Genomic DNA, 5,313 nt, shown 5'->3' with positions numbered 1-5,313 from the left:
AGCTGTAAATAACTGATGGTCAGTAAACGCTGAAGCAAAACTTGAAAAAGAGGAAGCAGTTGCTAGATGTGGGAAAATACCACTGGTCATGTTACACCACTCTTAAAATTACAGAATTTTGAGCCAAAATTTCTCTTTAGTCTTTCATTCCAGAGGCCAGAGTGCAAGGAATTAAGGCAACAATACACAGCTGTGTGGAGTTAATGATATCTCAGAGCCTCAAATGTCTTTAATGTGCTGAAAGGGATTCTCAAAGTGTAAAGGGACACCAGAACATGACACTAGGCAGCAATTCAGCTTTAGGGAATCAAAGCACTGCCCTGAAACCTGAAGTGAAAAACCATCCCAACAGAGATGCTCAGACACCACTCACTGACCAAGGCTGGCTCTTGGGATGGACTTTTCCAAATCCACCAGGGTGAAGGTGATAAATCCCCACTACAGCCATGACAATTTACATTGGCTGCTCAAAAATAAGCATTCAAGTGGCAGGTTGTTCTTCCCACAGCACAGAGACTTCCCTGTGGTTGCTCAACATTTTGTAAGAGGCCTGAACTCTGCAGCACGAGGAGCTCTTATCCCTGGTAATTGGTGGAGATAAGACTGCTAAGCAGCTGAGCCTGTCCTATTTATAAAAGGGCTGCAGTTAAAACAGCAGCTCTGAGCTGGGCAAGTTCAGCAGCGACCTTGGGAGCTCAGCTTGGGTGTTGGGATGAGTGTCCCAGGCTGTGACAGCTCTCTCCTCCACAGTCAGCAGTGACAGGAGAAACAGAAGAGTTTTAGGTGCCTTTTAAACATCTCCTCCCTGACACCACGAGCAGAACCCTGTAGCTCAGAACTCTAAGCCAGGTTGTGCTTCCTTTTTCACAGGGAAGAAAACAAAGAAATGTAGGCAGGAACTTGAGAAATGAGCATAAAAACATCCTGCTTTTTTTTCTTCTAATGGGGCTCTCAGTTCCTAGAAATAACAAAAAAAGGTAATTTCACAAAAATGCTGTTGTTTAACAACCTGCACAGATGTGCCTGGTACAGAAGCTCTGTTCAGCCTCCACCTACACCCCAAACTTACCTCCAGCAGGAGGCATTTCCACTGAGCAGGAAGCAATTAGCAAACTGTCTCTATTAACATCTAGCAGGGTTGAAGAACATAGTTCTTACCTCTCAACCTTAATTTCAAACAGCCTCTGATGACTCAGAATTCCTGAGGGATCATGAGAAATAAAAAGGTACCACAAAGCCTAAATTCTGATGGAGATGGTGGCACGTGAAGGTGACAAGTAAATTATTTCTCAATAGTCACACACTGACACAAAGACAGGGAAATGCTTTTCATTATTCAGGCTGATTACCAACACCTCCAATCATTACATAAAAGTCATTGTCCCAATTTTGAGGCTGAATTACATTAATTGATTTGCATAAGGGTTAATAAATCTGAGATGAGCGATTGGGAATGTTGGCCTGATATTCAAACTCCATCCCCAGATCATCTCTGACAGTGCCAGGGTAGGACTGAGAGCTGCTGGCAGCCAGGAAAGGAAAGTTAGGAGAGAAGTGGAGAGATTGAGGAGAAGTCTAACATGAAGAGGAAGATCAAAATATGCAGCCAGGACTTACCTCCTGTCTCGAAGCAGGATGTGGAAGAAGGAGAGATTTGAGATTCAGCTTGGGGTGTTTGAGAGGTGCTCTGTGTCTCTCTGAGTGACTGATGGGAGTGTGCTTTTCTGCCTTTAAATAAGATAAAACCAATTCCTTTCCTCTTTATCAATCTTGTCAAGACTGTAATCTCTGTGACACAGGAAATGTGTCGTTGCACATGCCCCAGAAGCATTCAGAAGTGGATGGGTTTCCACTTGTAAATAAAAGTAATTTTAAAAACTGGTTTACTTATCACACCATTTCACTGTTCCCAGGAAAACTGGTGATCCTTTTGAGGAAAGACCTTGGTTCACAGCAAACCTTGATTCTTTTTAGGAAAGCAGCTTGATGAACAGGAAAATTTAAAAGCTTCTGGTTGCTTCAGTTTCCCAGACGCTTCTGCAAGCACAGTCCTGCAGCACTGGAATTTAAACCAAGTTACCAGCCAGATGTGCAGCCCACAGGAATTAATTCTGTTTTCTGTAGGACCCCTCTAAAGCCAAACACCCCTTAAACCTTTACTAGGCTAAACTTTCACACTGGCAAAGCCAATGCTGTCTGCAATTCTGAGTGGAGAGGCTGAAGGGAGCTGTGGGGAAAAGCTCTTGCTTTTCTATGAAATACCTTTGCTTTGGGCAGGTCTGGGAGCTGCAGTTGCTTCCTGCCCACAAGCCACCAGCATTTATGGCAGGAATACAGGAGAGGTGCCAGAATTCCTCACAGAGCTCCAGCTCTCAGTATTTCAATGGAAAGGACTTGTTTCCATCACCTGGACTATCATCAGGACACAGCCCAGCACCATCACAAACTGCTCAAAGATACTGAAACTGCCACTCCAGCTACCAGTTGGCCTTTGATAGTGGGGGGACTGCTTGTTCTGGGCCTTTCCTTGCCAGAAGCCACCCAAGTCAAGTGAGCAAGATAAACACCCTGCTGTAAGGAGGAAGTTGGGTCACCAGCTTTCATAACTGCCCAGGTTTGAAAATAGCCTGAGGGTGACAGCAAGAGTGAGATGGTTCCTCTGCACTGGATTCCTCTTTTTTATCATGTGTGAGCAGGCACTGGCAGCTGTGGGATGGGATGAAACAGCAACAGGCACAAGCTCAACAGGTGACAGGAAAAGCAAAATGGCCAAATCCTGTTTTGTTACTGGCAAATGAAAGAATTATCACTGCAGGCTCTGTACAGGTGTAAAATACCATGTTCTTGTTCCAAAGGGAATAAAGATAGTGGGGGGCTCATTCTTTTTTTCTAGGCTGCCACAGGAAAACCTTATCCCAAAGCAGCTGGCTCAGTAGGTACCAGAGTCCTTGGAGCACTGCAAACACATCCATCAGCAGGGAGGCTGATCCTTGTTAGCTCACCAGGAGTTAACTCCAATTTCTGCTCTCAGAGACACCAGGGAGCCAATTTGCAGCTTGGTCACTACCAAAATTTTCCTTGCAGCCCTAAGACTCTGCAGTTTTTAGTTCAAGAGCTTTGTTGTCCCCAGTCAGCAGAGTCAGTGACATCACCTCACTGTGTGGCTCTGCTCTATTGCAGTCGTTGGCTTATCAACCACTCCACCCTTGTATTAAACACTGGTTAAACCCCCCACAAAACAGCCCAGGGATTAAAAAGCTGCTCATCCTCTTGTAACTGAGGCTCTTTATTCCTTTGACCTTCAGGTTTGTGCTGCCCTTGGAGTTATTTGATAGCACAAGAGAGAATACTGACCAATGACTTGGTATTATCAGGACACTTTCTTTTTTTTTAATTTTAGTTTTCTTGTTGAGAAACCTGAAGTCTTGAGGGAAGATCTTTAAAAGTAAGTGCCTGAATCCAATTTGCTGATGAGGATCAGATGGAGCTTTTCACCAAGAGGAGAGTCAAACTAAGGCCAGTGCCAACACAACGTGGATTTGAGACAGAATTAATGCTTGGAAAAAGTCTCTGCAAAGGGAAAAATTAAATCTAATTCTGAAAACAGAAGCATCAAAACAGTTGATATAATCAGAATGACACAAATGCAGACGAAATCAGTCTGGAATCCAGAAGCTTCAGCACAAGGTAGGATTCATTCTGAATATGAGCCTTACATCACACTCTTGTGACTGTCAAAAACAGAAATGAAAAGAGGCTGGTCTCTGCCAACTTCTGGTTCATTTGCATCAGAATTCTCTATAGCCCAGCATTATTAACTTCTTCTTTTCATGTATTCAACTCCCTTGTATTTTGCAGATGCTCAGATCACAGATGCATTTGAAAACCTTCCCATTCACCCCCTTTGTTCTAATTCTCAGAAAGGTGATGCAGATATCCTTTGCCTCTGCACAAAAGGAAATATACTTCCCCAATATCCCATATTAAAAGAACATCCTGCACTGTAGTTAAATGATCCTTTTTCTTCATAGAAAAGAGCAGGGTAATTTTTCAGATGAAAGAATGACACACTCAGGAGCTCTGCACCTGCATTTACAATAGCCTGGGTAAAATTACTGGTCCTGCTGCCTCAGACAGAAGGCTGAGAGTAACTGTGGCCCCCAGTGAAGCTTCTCCTTTCCCCAAAACATTTTATTAGAAGTACCAGAAAGAAAAGCACCAGTCTGTTCTGGTAGGACTGGTTTGTTCTCATGGTTATTAACTAGCTACACTCAGACACTCATTTACCTCCCCTCTTCATTCACAGATGAATGTTCCTAATTCTGTGGCCAGGCAAGTATTTTTTAAAAATGAAAAAACCACCCAAGTATCATCCAAAATAACATCTATGCACATTGACCTCTTCCAGCAGACCTGCCTCCACCTCATTGCCCTTCCTTAACCACCTCTTCCTTAAAAGCTGTGCTTTTTCTGAACCCAGCAGATGCCTTCTAGTTACCTGCAATTTCCAATTTCCCCTTGTACTGCTGGAGAACAAACTTTCCATCACTCCCAGTGCTGGCAGTGCTCCCCACTCACCATCAGAGATTCCCAGGCATTGAGGCTGATCCTGAATCCTGCTTGCCCTTCCTGTTTTGTCCCTGAGCATCCACTGTTGGGAAAGAAAACACTCAGCAACCAGGTCACGTTACAAATCCATGACTGACCAACTCCAGGCACAGGAAAACAGGGCTGGGGATCCCTGAGGTCACACATTCCTCAGGCTGGGCTTTATCCTGTCATGTCCAGCTGCAGTCACCCTCAGGGCAGGGCAGGGATGCTCAAGCCATGGCACACACAGGGTCATGGGGACTCTGTCATTCCTCTATCCCCAGGGCAGGGACACCCTGAGCCTGGGACAGAAGGGGCAGCTGCTACTGAGAAACCAGCTGTGGATCTGCTGGTGGATCAAACCAGCACTAGGAAATAAAAGAAACAATGGGATGGATTCCACTGATTGATGAATGGAAAAAATTTGTAAATTTGCCTTTTCAAACAAACTGCAGGTTTGCTGATAAATAAAATTGGATATTGGAAGATGAAAGAAGCAATGGGGAAAAACTATGAATTCTATAAGAATTAAAAATGAAAAGGGAGGGTTGTGCATTAGAGAGGAATCTCAGATATGAGGTATTTGGGAAGTCTGTGCCTCTCAAGTACCTCAGCCAATGGGGACAGAGAAAGGGAAATTGGGATAAAAAGGGAGGTGAGTCCTCCAAAAATTCGAGAGACCCCAGGGGAATGTCCCATGGCCTCTCCCTTTATTCAAATAAA

Source organism: Oenanthe melanoleuca, chromosome 21 (genome assembly GCF_029582105.1).
Source record: "Oenanthe melanoleuca isolate GR-GAL-2019-014 chromosome 21, OMel1.0, whole genome shotgun sequence".
NCBI classification, from domain to species: domain Eukaryota; kingdom Metazoa; phylum Chordata; class Aves; order Passeriformes; family Muscicapidae; genus Oenanthe; species Oenanthe melanoleuca.
The sequence above is the reverse complement of the archived record's forward strand: the minus strand, read 5'-3'. Positions refer to the sequence as shown.